Source organism: Orbicella faveolata, unplaced genomic scaffold, assembly GCF_042242905.1.
Source record: "Orbicella faveolata isolate gen_17 unplaced genomic scaffold, um_ofav_v1 contig_35, whole genome shotgun sequence".
Taxonomy (NCBI): domain Eukaryota; kingdom Metazoa; phylum Cnidaria; class Anthozoa; order Scleractinia; family Merulinidae; genus Orbicella; species Orbicella faveolata.
Window position 1 is genome coordinate 29,527,956 of NW_028301564.1, and position 18,918 is coordinate 29,546,873.

Consider the following 18,918-nt stretch of genomic DNA (forward strand, 5'->3'; position numbering starts at 1 on the left):
TTCCGAACAAAGCTCTATTAATTCGGGTTCGAGAATGAACGATACAATTATCATGTGACATGTTATTGTTACATAACTATACCCTGAAACATTGTAAACACTTGTTTCCGGCGCTGGTGTCGCCTGTATTAAAGAACAAAATACCCGTTCGAGATCTGTTCGAAAGATCTATTCAACATCACAGCCAGTTACTGTAATTGTTAAAGTAATTTTCGTTGTATTTGGTGGTTTTAACATAACGAGATTAAAGGAGTGAGCTTCCAGAGTCAACATTTCGAGCTAATCTGTCTCCGTTTAGATTTAATGCCAATGCAGGGCTCGGGCAGGTCAAGCGGGAAATGGAAATGTGAATAACAATTAGGTAAGGCTGATACAATGAGCGAAAGCCTGTGAATATAATAAGGGCGAACCATAGCATCTATTTACTAAGAAAGTGAAGTATCGCAAATAGTTTACATCCCTTTGGATGTTTCTGTGAAAAGCTTTTTTTGAAAGGTACAAAAACAACATGTACGTTGTAATGTGCGTGGGTTTGATCGGCTACTTGATGATGACGTGCGAAGTCACCAAACTGCACCTTTGTTTTTTCTTCCTGTTTGGCTCCTGACCTTCAGCCGTCACGCAATCAGTAACGAGTTCCTCAAACCCAAGGCCCACTCTGCCCTAAGCGTCATCTTCGGAGGACTCACCTAGAAGATTGACGTGGCTGCTAATCGAAATCGTTCGGATTTGGTACGTCTTAGGCTGTTCCTTTGGGTTTTCAGCAGCTTTCGCGGTACCTTTTAGGGTATTGAGCCGAAAAAAAGTCAGTTTCAGTTAATAAAAAATGAGGCCACGCCCATAGAACGGAGTCTTGGTACCTTTTTTTTTTTAAATTTCCAACGAGCACCCCCGTCCTTTTTATATTGGACCTCCCCCGAGACGGTATCACGATGGCTGCGTGAAGTGTTACACGTTCCTTAACAAAGGATCCCTGAGGCTTTAAGTACTTTGACTGAACGCATCCTGAGATTTCGAAGGGATTGTTCCAGATGCTTTAATTCATTTCCTGCCGTCATAATTGTTTCGCTCCTCAAGGGTCAAGTAAAGAGCTCTCTATTTATAACCTGACGTAACTGTTCGAACTGTTTTCGCATTCGATAATCGGACAAACTTAATCGACTTAAACGAACGAGTGATTGAATTCGGTAATCGAACAAAATCGAACCAAAAATTTGTGTGAGAGTTCGATAGAATTCCCGAATCGAACCCAATGGAACTTCATCGAGCGCTCTGAGCTATCACTCGAAATTGACAAGATTGTTGAAAAGTCTCTCTTGGGCATGGACTTCACGGTTGAGTGAAAATAACAATAGAAGCAATTGAACAAAGCAAACAGAGGCCGAGTGACACTCCATGAATACTCATTTTCTCTTGACACTTCACACTGTTTTGCATTTATTTTTAAAATTGTGGTCACTATTTAGAGAATGCATGTGAAGAGTCTAATATAATGTTATTTTTCAGTATAAAGACGTTAAACACGGTGCGGTAGTTAACATGAAGAGCCTTTATTTCATAGTCAATAAAATGTACAAAAAATGTCGAGTGTTCACAGTTTGAGCACGGTCCTCACTGTAACATCCCAGCAAGGAATCTGCCACAGGTCTGTTAATGGCCTCTTTTGGCGATAACCGAGTTGCAATACATTGTTTCTTTTTAAGGTTACTCGAAACCTTCGCGGGCTACTTTTGCCAAATTTTCTTTTTGAGAGTTCATTACTTAAGGAAACATTTTCTTTTCCAAAAATTGAAAATAAAATATTAAAACGCGCGCCAGTTATTGGGAAAAAGAGATTTTGTTAATAAAAGTTAATAAACCGTCAAGGTGTCATAACCCCAAAAAGCATGGACTCCTCAGCGATCTTTTCGTGGCAAACGGCTTAAAGGAGCTCAGTCACGGTATTTTGAGTTAGTTTGGCCACATACAAAATTAACTTTAAATGGTAGGGAACCTGAAAATAATAGTTTAATACGATAGAAAAACACCAAACAGATAATGATAAACCATAAATGATAAAGCTACAAGAGCAACCTTCATTGACTTGTCTAAAGCGTTTTGATACCATCAGCCATTCCGTTTTGTTAGAAAAACTGTTTCGCTATGGCATACAGGATAATGAACTGAACTGGTTTACGGACTATTTATTCCTCCGAAAGCAGATCGTTCAATTTAAGGGAGTATTGTCAGAACCTAACCCTGTTTTCACAGGTGTTTCCCAAGGAAGTATTCTCGGGCCGTTATTGTTTTTAATTCATTTTAATGACGTCCACAAAGCTCTCCGTTATTCTAAGATTAGGGACCTTACGCAAAACACGACGGCAACGGCAACGAGAACGTCACCAAACAAAAGGTTTAATGAGGAGAACAATGGCTGTGCACGTGCATTATAATTCTTGGTACATTTCTTTGCCGTCCTCTGCAAAACATTAACGTGAAAAAACCAAATTCTGCGTTGTCTGGAGAACGTGAACCACGACGGCTAATTTTTCGTATTTCTATTTGGAACTGAACGTATCTGTAGCATATTCGGCAGGGGCAAGTTTTAATACCGACAAACACACTGAATAGATCTAAATAAATGAGAAATTCCAAAGTAAAATAGAAACACATTTTTTACTAGGCGTCGTCCTCGCCGTCGCCGTCGTATATGCGTAAGGTCCCTATTATCACGTACGCAGATGACTCAGTAATTTTCACATCCTCGAAAGATTTGGATGCTATCCAACACAACCTCAGCGAAGACATCAATAGCCTCGCCTTGTGGTTTCGAGATAACGAACTTATCATTAATCTCAAAAAGGGAAAAACTGAAGTAATGCTATTTGGAACAGCAAAAAGATTAAGCAGTTTCGATGGCAAAGAACTAATCCTCTCAGTAAATGGATCTCGTATCGACATGACTACAAATTACAAGTATCTAGGTGTCCATCTGGACCCTACATTGAATCTTGATATGCACTTTTACAAAACATACAAGAAAGCTGCAGGAAGAGTGAATTTATTACGACGAATCCGTTCTAACACTGACACCTTAAGTGCTGAACGAATCTATAGAGCAATGATAATACCCATCTTCACTTACTGCGGCCAAATTACGGCGCTTGGTTGGTCAGAGACACGTAGGTGCCAAATAAGAAACTTGGAACAACGAAGTCACAGAATTATTCTGCAAAACTCCAAATGTCTAAACTGTGAACTACGCCTATCCACAATGAAAGAAAAAGGCTTGTTTATTTGTTTTTGATTGCCTAAAAGGCAATGTTTGTAGTCCTTTTAAAAATTATTTTAATTTTTTAACCCACGATTTTAATACGAGGAACAGCAGGACCACCATTGCTCTGCCGAAGGTGAAACTTGACTTTGCTCGAAAAAGTTTTTACTTTTTAAGCGCTTCAGCTTTTAATTCTTTACCTTTAAAAATCAAGCAAATTAGCAGTAGGGTACTATTCAGGGAGTCTTTAGATCAATTTTATGTATAGTGTAGTTAATAATTTAAGAAGTCATTCTTAACTTATTTTAGTTTTTATCCTTATATTATGTTATTTAGACAGGACCCCTTTGATAACAGTACTCTTGCATTGAAGGGCTATCCTGTATAAATATTCGTTATTATTATTATTATTTATTATTCATAAAGGAACAAGGATGGCTAAGGATGGAGAAGATTAACACGGATTACAAACGACGAATTTGAAAAATTGAGGCTTAACTTTTCAATGTGCGCAAACCGTCACGTACTTCTTTAAGGTGATTCCCCAGAATTGCATTGCGCATCCCTACTGCGCAATGCAACTGTATTTTATTAGATTCCGTGCGAGAGTTTAACTCTTCGCAGATTTTCCTCCATGCTGCATGTTCTTGACTGTCCGTTCTACAGCAAAGATAATTGCACGAGCAGATTTTGCTCGGCTCGCGTTTGTGTTGTTGCTTACGCCACTTGCGATCGAATAAGATTGTCTCGCTGAAACCATCTCTTCAAATTGCTGCCAGTAACCGGATCCAGGGTACAAGTCATAAGAATTGGAATAAAAACGCCGCTCATATTCCTCGTTTGCATTGAAATAACTGTAGAAAGCGTCAGATGGCCTGCCATCGCGCACGACAAAAACTGGACCAGCCGTACGCCGTCAAAATTATTTTCTCGGCGTAATTTTATCCAGACATGTTTTAAAAAATATGACAGTTAAATGGTTAAAAAACAAAATTGTTTGCTTTCCCAAAATTTGGAAACCTCCGAGGCAGCACTTCGGCTTCTTTGAAGAATGGCGAAATTTTGGCTATCCGCAAAATTTGGCAAGGCCGGGTCGCACTAGAGCGAATTCAAGCCAATTTTGTTTTTATAAGTAATAAATCTGTCAACATGTACAAGTAGCGTAGTAGCGCCACTTATTTTACGCTACCTGTTGACAGATTTATTACTCATACAAACAAAATTGGCGCCGTCAAATTCCTGTTATTACAAACACCAAATAGTTTACTTTATAATTGAGCACCTCAAATCTTTTACTACGCAAGAAAATAAGGCTGGGACTGTTATCGTAACAGAAAGTCTAGTTTGTGTTGAGCTGTTACTCTTCTCCAGTTGTCAATCGCGTGCAGGTATGCGCAAGAAGAGTATCAGTTGGCCAAGCTGAGGTTTCAATTTTCAGCTGAATGTGAACGCGAACACTAACATAAACAATGAGCGTTTAAAGTTTCGGTTCTTAAGGAAAGTTTGGTGGTGCTTTATACTATCTAAAAGTGAGTCGGTCGCAAGTCACTAGGCTTTGCCACAACAAACGGATCTGAGTTGAACTGTGAAACTCTTCATAGCATATGGACGAGAGATCGAGTGAAAACTACTAGATTTTTTTTCTCTGGAATCTCCTGCCGCGTCCTGATTGATAGCCTCACAACAAAAGATACTGCATTTTCAATGTTTGCGGAAAAATTTACATGTCAATTTGGCCATTGTCAAACTTCCCATGCATTCAAACTAAATGAGTCACTCTGCAGATATAGCTGAAACAATCGTCCTCTGTATTACCAACTCAGAGATTCAACTCATTTGATTAGTTTTCGGAAAAGTTATTAGTATAACTTGTGGTATAAATATTATCGGGAGAGATGGAATTGTAGCTAACGAAACTGTCAACCGAAGAACACGCTCGTTTTCTGTGTGAAAATACGTTTTAGAAACCACTCAAGCACTCAAGACCGCAAGAGGTCAGCCATCGAGGCATGGACAGAGCAAACATACACGGCAAGATTTTGTAACTAAAGTAGCTATGTATAAGGCGTATTACTACTGGGTTTGAGCTGCTTTCTGTGTTTCTGTTTCTACTGATATGTACGTTAAAAACTAAGGTATATTAAACACTGACTAAACTCGCCGGAAGGCGCATAAATTTTGCATTTCACTTACATGTTACATCAACGTGGTTGTGGACGTGTGGTTAAGGTCAGTTTATATTTTGACCGTAGAGACTGAGGCTAGAATTCATTCAAGTTTGAAAAGAAAAAGTTTTGTAAAGTGGCGGACGTATATACATGTTTTTCGTTGTAAGGTTCTTTGAATTATCTACTTTCTCGCCTAAAAATAGGTCCGCACTGCGTACTTGTTTGTGCGTAGCGTCCTTTTTTACTTCTTTGAATTTTACAGGTTGAAGAAATTAAACTGGGCTGCTTATTGGAAAGGGGCTGCTTTATCGGGATAGGGTGCTGTTCCTTCCCCTTCTTCCTCGCGTTTTTTGCCACCCGCTCCTTACCCCTTCCCCGTTTACGCATGCAACACAGGCTATATTTGTTAGTGTGTTTAGACTATAGGTGGTCTGCTTACGCAGTCCGTTAACACCGCTATTACACTCTGTTACGTTGTCGCAGTGTTGCGTCGTTTTTTGACGAGAAATATGTTCAGTTGTGAAAGACCGTTTGAGGAAGGGAGCTTCTTTTACATCAATGAAGGTCTTCGGTTTATTATATAAAATGAAAATAACGTGCTACATAAAATCCCTGGGTACCGATTTTATCCGAGTAGTTCTATAAAGAACATGAAGTGAATATTAATGTACTATAAATTAGGAGACGTTTTGAAGGAAAGTGTGAACCCACGATGCTTATTTATTACCTGTTTTACCCAAGCGAGCGTGAGATAAGAGAGAGGGGATATTCATTGATTAAATTTGCAGGAGAAGGGGTTGGCAGGATCTAGGAGAAAGGCTGAATCTTACAAAGAACAAGAAGATCTGTTAGATCTTATAACCGCGCTTTTAAAATTTAACTGTTTTCTTAGTACTACAGTCGCAACGCAGTGCATATTCCAAAGCAATCTTTGATGATTCATTGATTACTGTAGACATCACAGCACTTGATCAACATAAACTCTATTATCGCACCATCAGTCCTAGCCGTTGTGACATCTCCGATGACGTAATAGTCTTAATCTGGAAGTTTCTTCGGGATATGTATGGGCATGAAGATACGAACACTATTAAAAACCGCTTTCTTTTTTTAAAGCCACGATTAAATTTAATTGTTTTTTTCCCTTGAGTTAAGGGTTAGCAAAGAAGTCACACGAGTCACATAATTCAAGAATTGCGTTGTCTACGGCTATCTTTAGTACGGTGGTTATTTCCCTATCAATGACGTAATCTTTGCACGTTCTGACACGTTCTTTGCTTGGCTTCCAAACATTTAATTTTCTTTCCGATCTATGAACTCGCTGCGATGAAACAGTCAAAGGATTTACTTCATTTGCCTAAAACCGCAAGAAATACTCGCAACATTACAAATAAATTAATGACCGTCGCTTCTGCCGAAATAAACTTGCAAAGTAAACACGATCTTATTTGTCACGTAGCGAAAGTGAAAGCTGCAACGTCAGCGCATTCCGTGGCTGACGTAATACCTTTTTTCAGCGTATTTATTATTCCCTTTAAATCCAACGCTTTGATAAAGCGAAAAGAAAATATATTTTACCCACAAAAAAGAAAACAATATCCGTAAATTTGTTCGTGTGTTTACGTTTTAACAGCTTCTGGCGGAAAAACATCACACGTTGCGTGACTCAAAGTTTGGCCGAGCGGAGGTCTGCGTCTGGTCAACGACAAAAAAAATTTAAAAAAAAATAATAAACCACGGGTAAACCTAGAACCGCGCTCGGCCCATGGCCGCGCGGTTAATAATACGCATTTTACCTGGAAATTATCAGATGATATTGTAAAAATTTTGCGTTTTGATTGTCACGGTAGGGTTTTGAGTGAGATGCTGTCAGCTGTTTCTGTTTTCCTCTTTGTGTTGCTCTGAAGTTGATGAGATCTTGTAAAGAAAACCAGATGCTGAAAGCACAAACCTGAGAGGCATGAACTGACCCTTGTCGACCTTATTATAGCACTTATCCTTGTCAACTCTATTAAACACTTTTCAAAGGCAAGTTCATTTTAAAACACAATCAGAATTGAAGTAATTTGAGAGATTTTTTAAATTAGAAGACAGTATTTTAGTTATTTTGGGTAGTATTCTAATCTTAAACTTTAATAATCCTCTACAAGTATTTGTTTTGATATCCAATGTGTTGTGGCAAGTGTTTTACTTCGAAGTTTGTTGAAACAAACAAGCAAGTTATTCTGGAAGCCACTCGCAAGTAATTTTAGATAGTGTTTACGGTCTTTACGTTTAGAGCGTTTACGTTTAGTTAGGGTGCGTATCCATTTCATGCATGCTCTAATTCGCAGAAAATGACGGTTAGATTTTCCTCCACATCATTCGTTTGCCTTATAAGTAATGGAATATACACAGCACATCATTTGTGTCAACCAAAGCATCACTTCATTCCACGTTTTGTATTCTTGAACAACTTGCTTCAATTTTGGCATGATAATTTCAATTAACGTCTCGGCTCCGAGAATTGTAGCAAATTTTCCACAATACGATATCGTTGTCCGTAATTGGCGCCACGCGATAAGGCATCCTTTGCATTCACGAAATGGTTCTGAAAGCCGACCCTTGACCGGTTTCGTTCAACCGAAATTCACATACTACCTTTTGATCTTGAAAAAGCAGCAACAGGGTGACGGCAAACACTGTTCAAGTGTATTTCTAACAATTCAAGTACAGGTGTACAATGCAAGTGCGAGGCAGTCTTTTTCAGTTTCTGAGAGTTTCTGACAATCTCTGACAATATGTCTCACTTAGAAGTACTGCCTACATCGATCTAAATGTTGGCCAGTGAGATATTGGCTTGCAAAGTACAATGACTCCTTTCGCTGTATAGGGCAACCCGCGCCGAACATTCAGGCCGATAAGTTTTAGCTTGCGAAAGCGTACTAGCCCCTGTGCAACCTGCACTAACCCTTGTTTGAGCAAAGTAACTCCCGATATGGACACCTGAACGAATGGTGAAAGAAAGCCATCAATAAACAATACAACGGCAAGTAACATTTTCAAAGCCCACACGAAATTAGCAAGCTGGATTTTCAATGAAAAGAGACACGCAATTAAGCATAAGCTAAAATACAAAATTACACAGGATACCTACCTAGGCAACTGAAAGTTGGGAAAATAAAAATGAAATATGTTAAAAACGATAAATGGTACACATAAGTGAAGAGGCCAACACGAAGGAGGCAGAAAATCTACTCGCACAAGCCAACTAGCACCCAATCTTCTCATCTGTAGGATCTAAACTAGTGCCCAATCATCTTAGTAGAGTTCCTTTCGATCACGTGACTCTCGTAAACAGACAAACTTCTGGCTGCCAATTTAGTGTGACCTTCGCACACACAAAAACGGTTCTTGTAATGCAGCCAGGCATCTCCAAGCATGACTTTGTAACTTCGTCAAAACGTCTCGGCGTCTAGCATTAACTTTTTGTTTTCTTTTCTAAATATATATCGTTAATCTATGTTTTAATATACAATTTGTTTATTGCTTACCCCATTTCGCTTACACGGGTAAGATAACACATTTTACGTACATTACAATTTTTGCTAGTAATAGAAAAGGACAATATTTTGGGGAACGGTACCTTTGGAACAAGTGTGAAGGGTGATATCAAGGCAAAAATGTTTGTTTCAAATTCTTTCATGAGAAAAGTCTAAGATCAATAGTGAAAGTATTGTTTGTTCCTACTTTTCACTCTAGTTTACTTTTTGGAGTTTGCATAGATCCAGATCCAATTATGATCGAACCAATTTATTGAATGTGATAAAGCTAACATCTACGAAATGGCTCACAATGTTTGAACAATGTGATTGGCTAATGTTAGGTTTTGCCCTTTAACTGCTGAAGTAGTGAAATAATATTAGAGACTAGATCCGTTGTTTCTTTTCTTTTTAAGTTTTTACTATTAGGCATGCACTAATTCTAGATGTTGCCTCATGGGTTGAATGAAATCACTGTAATGTAAATGTAGGGATTGCGACTAACCTCGGTGTTCTCACTGACTTGGTTCAGAAGTCATTACCATTGCAATATAAAAACACTTGTATACAGCTATGCTTCAATCCTGTCAGAGTTTAAGATTGTTTTGTTTTATACATGCCTTGATGATATGGTTGCGTTACAGTTGAATATTTTATCTAGTCATGTATAGCTAATTTCATTTAGTATTTCATTGCAACAGTACTTTAATTAATGACAATATCTACACATGTAAGTTTTTGTTTGAACATTGTAAAAGCAAAATCAGAAATAGCATTAAATAAGAAATGCAAAGCCTCTATATTATTAGTACCAGAAACTTTAGACAATATACTACAAAATATTAATTCCAGGAATATTTATTTGAAAATGTTTTGTTTGTTATAGAATAATTCTGAGGTTGATGCCAAAGGATAGCTGGAGGCGACAATAGTACCTTGTCTTTTTTCAACCGGGGTTGGGGGAGGAGGGGGGGCGGCGGATTATTGTGATGACATCCAGTCATTAGTGCTGGCGGCGGAAGGACTGGTCGTTTGCAACGTCAAAGAAATTGATATTGCTAAGGTCATTTAACCTTAATAAGCTGCTAACACAATTGGTGTTCAAACAGTAGTCTTGCAGCTAAGGCATTCGAGACGCATTATACATTATCTTAATGCTGCATTACAAGCATTAATTTTCTGAGGATAAGCATTTATCCAATTATATTCTTCTAGTTAAGAACACTGTATTATTTTTAAAACATAGTTATTAAAGAAAGATGCAACGAAAACTAGATGTGAATATGATTTATTTTAAGTTGTTATTTCAACTAATTAAAAACAGTAATTATAACTGATACATTTGGGGTTAAAATAACAAATTTGGTTAACTCATTCTTTTTAGTAAATAAATTTTGACAAGAAGTAACTAAAAAATGGGTTCTCTCAGATGCATTTAGCAACAATTTTAGTTGATTATTTTAACTGGTCAGTTTTTACGATGCATATACAAAATGGCTTTCTCTAAACGGCTTGGCTTGAGAGAGACAAATCATTGTTTTTTTCCTGGGAAACAAGCACCGGGACCTAACGATTTTTCATTTAGTTTGAATGCAGAGATCATCTTCTTTCTATACAGTGAATATGACCAATTTCTACTGCAGAGTAAAAAATTATCAAGGAAAATGAGAGCATATAGCTGGCACTCGTAAAGGATAGTATGTAGCCCCAGAACACTACGCGCTTGGAACATATTGAGTCCCTGGCAACTAAATATGAGTGCCTTTATCATGAAACGTACATCAAATTGCTCCTTAACATTGATGCAATACATCCATTGTTGTATTTATCGCTTAACGTTCTCCCTATTATTCTGCTCTCTTAAAGCGTAAGGTGAATGATTCAAATATGATCAATCATGTCTTCAAAGTCTAAGGAGTTAAGAATAAAAGAAATTAATCAAATTAGATTTAAGAAGTATTTGCCTTACGTTATGTATTGACATCCATAATGTATATTGCCATCCAATCAAAGCTAACCTGGAAGTGTGCACAACTATGTCTACTATTAATTTAGGAGTTTGTCTGGAAGACTTCGAACTTGTATTAATCAGTAGCATCGGTAGAATCAGTAGTTTGAGCCAGTATCAGTAATCAGGTCAGAAGAATCTGCAGTACCAGTATGTTGTACAAGAAGGAGTTGTTGCAAAAGGCAGTGCCTCCAAAGAACTAGACGCTCTAAGAGCGTTTGCTCGGGCCTCGTACCGCAATATCAAATTTAAAAAACGTATTGAACACAATAAACAGAGTAATGAAAATAGGTACACAATGAGTACATGTGTATTAGCTTACTCGAATTCAAGATAAGATTGGGAAAGAAATCTTTCCTTGCAGGCTGACAAACTCATCAGTTCCCTCTACGGCCCCTTCCCTGCGCTGGAAATGCTGCCAGATCTTTACAACCCCCACGGTTACTGTTGTTTACAGTTGAGCATTTATTGAAGAAAACATTTGCTGAGGTCAAGTTAAGAAACTTTGGTACATTGATGCGGTGATTATATTATAATAATCCAAGTTAATCTATCAACACTCGCGCTGCCTGACAAACAAATTCTTGTGTGTCCGTTATGGTTTTTGGTGATCTCTACCGTTTAATTAATCTTAAGTGTAAAATGTTCATATTTCGGGATACTTAGCGTTGTAAATAGACCATATTTCGTTTCCCATACAATTCCTTATAAAGCGTTCAAATTCTCACCCCGTCAGTTTAGACTCACTAGGGCTCTTTCTCCCCTGGACTCACACAACACATGACGCTTTCATGTGTGAATACGTATGTGTCCGAGAATTAATTTTTCGCTTTTCTCAAGACGTGAGCTTGGGACGCCTGTGGTTGAAATGCAAAGTGATTAATCAGACTTAGAGGTCGGCCAATTGCAAACTTCAACATGGCTCCTCAGGCAAACTCTGAGGTATGAGACATCTTGAATGAATCATGTTGGCTGCAAGGTTAACCTGTTCCAGGCTCTCAGTTTGTGGAGGTGAATGGAAGGGGAGGAAGGTGAGCCTATTACACGTGGCTCTCTACTAACTGAATTTCTGGCACAGTGAGGCCAAAATTGGTGTTGAAACGTTCCACCCTAGGGTTATATTAGGCTATCAAATGCACTTTATTTCTTTTCATCGTACTGAACCAGATTGTATTTTCCCTGCAATTATTGCGTTGAAAAGATAGCTTACGCCGGAGAGTTATTAAATGAGAGTTGTGCTGTTTAAAAACAAAGTTCATTAAAGAGATCGTTAAAATGCAACAAACGCCTCGATTGATGGTTAAGCAGTTGTATAACGTCACATACTGAACAGAAACATCTAGAGCCCATTCTTGAATGCGACTACCGTTTTGGAATGTCCAAAGGTGGTCCTTCGACTGTATATGAAAAAAATTTTGTTCTGGAGTTCTCGAAAGTTTGCTGGATGCGACAAATTTGCACTGTCAAAATCATTGAGACACAATGTCCTTCTTAGACATATAAATTACATGGTGACGGAAATCTTTGCATTGCAATCATTCCAGTTGGAAATATATATCGCGCTCGCGGGTACTTCGCGCGCGTTTGTGCTCCAACGTGAGCCTGTTCGCAGGCTAGCCTGGGCAGGGTGTGTGGAAAAAATGTCGCGATATGTAAGTTTTTTCTAGGCTTTGTATTCCAATTTCGTTTGCCCTCCCTTTGACAGTGTTTTGTTTGTTATGGAGAGCAAGCATTTCAAGTGGTTCTCAAGAGGAGATTACTTAGGAGACAGCGACGTTCACTGTGGGTTTGTGTCAGTGGTGATTGAAGTTTTAGTAGTAGGTTTAAGTTAGTTTGACGATCGATTGCAGCATTGTTCAGAAGTCGCTCCTTTGTAACTAGGATTTCACTAGGTGTCGTTAAATAAATGAGCTGGGTTTGTAGAAATGTTTCGCAGTGTATCTTTTCTGTCGATTGAGTGATACCGTCACATGTTCCCAAGATCCCAAGACTTTTTCATGTTCGCTTGTTTGCAAAGTACTTCGCCTTTGCTGTGCTGTTGCCTAGCCCAGTTCTACTTTGTCCTCTAAACCCCTTAGGAGAAGTCCTGGGAGACCGTCAAACGGACAACAAAAGTAGTTGAGACACTATTAGAAAATGGCACTTTTCAATATTTTACCTGATATTGTAGCAATAATTCTCTAGTGTCCCCGGTCCCCCAGTTCAATGTTGTGTAGGTGCTGTGGTCCGTGTGGTCTTAGAGATAAGAAAATCAACATTGTTATGGAGCAAGAGGGAATGTTTCAAGACGGGCGAAAACCAATCACATTGGGGGTTTTATTAAAGAACCAATCAAAATGCCGCTTAGAAAATGGGTCGGTATGTATCTAAAACAGATTGCGCGATTATTAAACAGAGGTAAATTTTTCGTATCTCATGAAGTGACAGAGTTTTGTCCATAACTCCAAAAAGGCTCTCAGGCGTTGGGAAGGGTTATGAGACCCAACTCTGCAGATTTCGTGGCGTCATATAAAACTTATACTTTCTTTCAGAGGTCTAGTTGTTTCAAGTCTCAATAAAGTAAATTTGTTTACCTTCAATTGTGTTTTCTCGTTTAGATGGCTTTTAAAATCGATATTAATTTGGAATGGTTTTTTACAATGTCAAAACCGAAGAAACTATGATAAATCTGATCAATGCTGACAACAGAATGAGACCATGCTATTGCATTAAATTTATTCTTCTTATAAAATGAGTCCATAAAAATTGCCCACCAATCTGCTTTTACCGTTACCTACTATTTCAGACTATATATCGTTTAGCTGTCTTGCTGGGAACAGCTCCATTGAATTTCTTATGAATAAAACTACCGATCGAATTGTCAAAATCAATTCTTGATAAAATTAGGCTTGATATCACCACTTCTTAGGGTGAGAAATCCTTTCTTTCTTTTCTTGCTGTATATCGTAACCAAAAAGACTTTTTGGACTCACTTAATCACGACTGTTAAGAGTCCGTTGAATGCTGCTTTTTCCAGAGGCAAAAAAATAACTCATGCACGCCTTGCGTGCCTATGTTTCAAAACTGTTGGAATGAAGTTAATGAACGCTTATAACGGGAGAACATCAAGCATTTCCCAAAAAACATGTTAACCAAGTATTGTTTGATCAGTTCACGCTGTGATGGGAATAAAGATGCTCCGATTTCCCTACCCTTTCAATTTGTGAAATCCCCTCCTTTTTATGTGCCTAAAACTTGAGAAAGGTACGCTTTACAGGGGAGCCTCACATTAAAGGTCACTCGGAAAAATTATCAACTACAAAAGCAAAATGATTTGAGGTTTGAATAACTCTTTTGGTGGAACATCTGTGAAAACATTTACACTGCGGGGTGTTGAGGTTACTGTAATTTTCTGGTGAGAAAGAGTAACGTTTCACAAAGGGAAAGTGCGTGTAGTCGCTTCTCCTAGTTTTACCAGTAAATAGAGTTTGTTTACCTGCTATTTGGTTAGTGCTGCTTCATAGAACTGATTTATATCGATTCGAGCTTATTTACTTTTAAATGTGCCTGCGTTTTAAACTACCTTATAAGCCAATTGTTTACAGTATTCAACAATTTCGGGACCTTAATAACTGGCCACTTAATTAGGGATTGTAGAGGTTCGACGGCATTGTTCATATATCTGACCTTATTCGCTTAGAACTCGAGACAGGCTTAGGGCCCCAAGTGCTTTGACCACACCCCTGACTAGGAGATTGACCCGTCAAGGAGCCTCTCCAGCAGGCTCCCCTCTAAACACAGACCCCTAGAGCATTGCTCAAAAATTGAGAAAAGTGCTCAGCTACACAGTCAAAATTCACGTTATTTTAGCGGTGAACCTCAAGTCTAGCTAAGTGAAGGTCTCACTAAAAGACACCCGTCCGGCCCTGCTTTTGACGGCTGGCCGCCAGCAAATTAAACCACCAATAAATAGGTGCCCAGCCCGGCCTTGATGGAGCTCCCCCCTTCCCACTTATAAGTTTGGAGGAGCCGGCTAGACTTCGACCAGGCGAGTACCTAGCGGGCATGTCAGGTAGCGAAATCGTTATGAAAAAGGTGTCAAAACTTGTGGGAAACGTTTTCTTCTGACCGTGGGCGATAGCTTACAGTCAGGACTCTTTGGCGCTTTAAAACCCGGGGAAGGGGTAATTTCAAGATGGGATGTGTCAGAGTTACCAGGGTCCTGGCTACCAGCTGCTACCAAGCCGTGCCCAAGCCAGACCCAGAAAGCCTCTGTATTTCCTGGAAAAGTTGCAGGCTCCGCGTTGGCGTGGTTTACATACATTCAGACACTTTCATTTATTTATTTATTTATTTATTTATTTATTACATTATTTAGTATTATATTTAAATGTAATTATGTTATTGTTATTTTATTTATGAGCTTTCCCAATATTTACCAGGAACAACACAGACATTTTCCAGTCTGACTGAAGATGTAAGTAGGTGTTAGTAAGTTATGGCTCAACTTTAGTGGTGTATTATTCATTTCTACATGTACAAATCGTCCCGTTCTGTTTGCAAAGTTTTCTTTAAGGAAATAAATTAAACCAAGGGGAAATATAAGAAATAACAAATAAATGGTCCTCTAGAAACAGCCCAATTTAAATGACGACTTTTTTTTCTCAAAGATTACCGACGAAAGCCGACTTCAGATCTGTTTCAAATCCTCAACTGATGATATAGACCGTCCGCTTTCGTGTTTTCATGCATAGGCGAACCCGAAAACGACCGAACTTTTCCGAGAAATTTCCAACACTGCGCTGATCAACTATGACGACCAAATTGTTTTGTTATTCCTTACGTAAGAGAAAATATTACAAACCGAACAAGTACCGAGCTTTTCCGAACAATTGCGAGCACTTGCTGACTAGCTGTGACGGAACTGCTTCGATATTCATTACGTAAGCGAATCTATTACAGATAGCTGACAATTAGCGAGTATTTCCGAATAATTCCGAACACTTCGCCGATCATCTGTAACAGAGTGAAGTGTTTTGCTAAGGGTTCTTTGCGTGAGCGAATACATCACAGAAACCGGACAATGACCAAACTTTTCCGAACAATTCCGAGCACTTGCTGACCAGCTGTGGCAGAATTGTTTTGCTATTCCTTACGCAAGCGACTGTATTACAGAAACAGGGCAATGACCGAACTTTTCCGAACAATTCCGAGCACTTGCCGGACCAGATGTGCAGAATTGTTTTGTTATCCCTTACGTGAGAGAATATATTACAAACCGTCAGGTACCGAGTTTTTCCGAACAATTGCGAGCGCTTGCTGACTAGCTGTGACGGAATTGTCTTGCTATTTCTTACGTAAGCGAATCTGTTACAGATAGCTGACAATTAACGAGTACTTCCGAATAATTCCGAACACTTCACCGATCATCTGTGACAGAGTGAATTGTTCTGCTAAGTGTTCTTTGCGTAAACAAATACATCACAGAAACCGGACAATGACCGAACTTTTCCGAACAATTCCGAGCACTTGCTGACCAGCTGTGGCAAAATTGTTTTGTTATTCCTTACGTAAGCGAATGTATTCCAGCAACCAGACAATGACCGAGCTTTTCAGAACAATTCTGAGCACTTGCCTGACAAGCTGTAGCAGAATTGTTTCGTTGTTCCTTACGTAAACGAATATCTTACAGATAACGAGCGCTTATTTCCGAACAACACCGAACCGGCCCGACCGGTCAGCTGTGACAGCATTGGATTCGTTATCGACGTCACGGAAGTCATTACGGATAACGGACAATGACTGCGCACTTTCCAACAATTCAAAACACTTAACTGACCAGCTGGAACAGAATAGCCTTGCTTTTCCTTACGCAAGTAACCCTTTTAGAGTACCGTAAATGGCCGAGCACGTCCGAATATTTCCGAACAGTACCGATAGACTCCCTCATGCATGGTCAGCTGTTTTGAACCCCATTAGTAGTCAAATCTCGAACAAGTAAACGACTGGATTTAATACTTGTTAACACCTGCTTTGCAGGGGTACAGTTTTTTTGCAGTTCTTAGCAACTAAGCTAAGGGTAAAGCACCATTTTATGTTTAACGAATATTTCTCCACAAACTATTTCTAAAACCACGTTCCAGAAATGGAAACCAACAGACTTGAAACTTGTTCTCGAAGAGACGGCAGCCGACAACTTCCGATCTGATCCGAGCCCTTAACTGATCAGTGAGCTGTGAAGGAGTTTAGCGTCCTTACACCCACGCCAGCATTTCGCTTCTACTCACGCCAGATACAGGAACAAGTTTTTCACTAAAATGAAATCAGCCACTGAGGCATCTGACTTTTCAGGATTGGATTCAGTTTTTTTTTTTCACTTGATTCAACGATTAAGAGAGTTAAACGTTTGGCAAAAGTAATGCGTGCTGGTAAGTGAGATTGTGAAGCCAACATTCAAACTCGTTAAAGTACCGGACATAAAATATGATTAGCATGAAGACTCGGGGGTTTTGGATGAACAGATAGACAGCAGAGGCGGTCTTGTAGTTTTTCAAAGTGGGTCCGATTCAATATTATTGGACAAGAGAGCCAAGAGAGCAGGTAGAAAGAAAAAGCAGGAGAAATTCGTCCTGATGTGTCTTCAAATTCTCGGAATTTCTGATACCACGTAATAAAAGTTATTGCAGTCGATATGAGTATTAAAAATTGAGCTTCATATTAAGTGCGTAGCTCACAGTGTCTACTGTAACATTCCTGCCTATGGTTTGGTTAAAGCAAGAGAGCTGGCGCGCCTGCGGTATCACGTTGTAGGAAAGCGCTGTTGAAGCAATTGAAACCCACCAATAGAACAACTGAAACATTTTTAAACAAAAATAGATCTGTGCGCGACCTTTAACTTTGGACCGTCAGTTGGCCACTTGGAAATTTGAATAAGAAACCTCTGTTCAGAGTTAGGCGTAAAGTAGACACGCACTGAAATAAAAACATTTTGATTAATTATGACTGACTTAAGCGGGCTCGTGGCCGATTGAACTGACAGTGGGCGAAAGAACAAAACTCCCTCCAGGAATATCGATTTGTTTGTCTTTTTCATTCACAAGCCGACACATCCAAATCAGGGATCTGTAGTTCTTGTTTTGATGAGTTAGTCAGTGAATCGTGAAGCTCACGTACATTAATTCCGAGTTATTAAGTGGCTTGGATACCGCAAAGTAGTGGTACAATGGCACGTAACAACCGATATGAGTGGGCGTCGTATGACATGGCGACTAACAATCAGTGTAGGCCAAGCACAGGTGTTGTGATGACTGTGCATATGAACGGCTGAATTTTTAAATTGTAAACTGACTTTGTTTTTCCAGTTTCTAAACATCACCTTCAACTGGCTAGCAATTTATCCACCTAAGTAAGACACTTAATTTTTATCGCTCGTGGGTGTTTCCTGTTGACAATATTGTGTATGACTCCTATTGATCGTCAGCTAGATCTTTGTAGATTGAAAGCTTAATCGATTGCTCTACCAAAGAGAAAGACAGCGGAAATCCAGATTGTTTTGCACCTGTTCCACTCATACTGCCTTGCACCCTTAAAACACGTCAGTAAACACTTGTTGCTTTCTGTCCCCATCAAGCCAGTAAATAACTGAAGTGCTAACCAGTAACAAAGCTCTCCAGCCGCACGCATTCAGCGTCTTTGCTCTCACGTTGAAACAATTATTTTTTCAATGATATATTTCTTTTATTCAAACAAGTCATTTCGAGATAAAAATTACTACCAAAGTACCTAAAAGCGTCATAACGTCGCATACAATCGAAGGGAAATCGTCTAGACGCGACGTTTCTACAAACATGCCCCAGAACTCCTTTGGAAAGGAAAAAGCTCCGCTCCTGTCGATTCTCGCTCTTCCGGTAGCCGAGAATCAACTTGAAAACTGTCCTTCTATGTGTTCCCTGATATTCTTATGTTGCATATCAAACATCCATCAAGAAC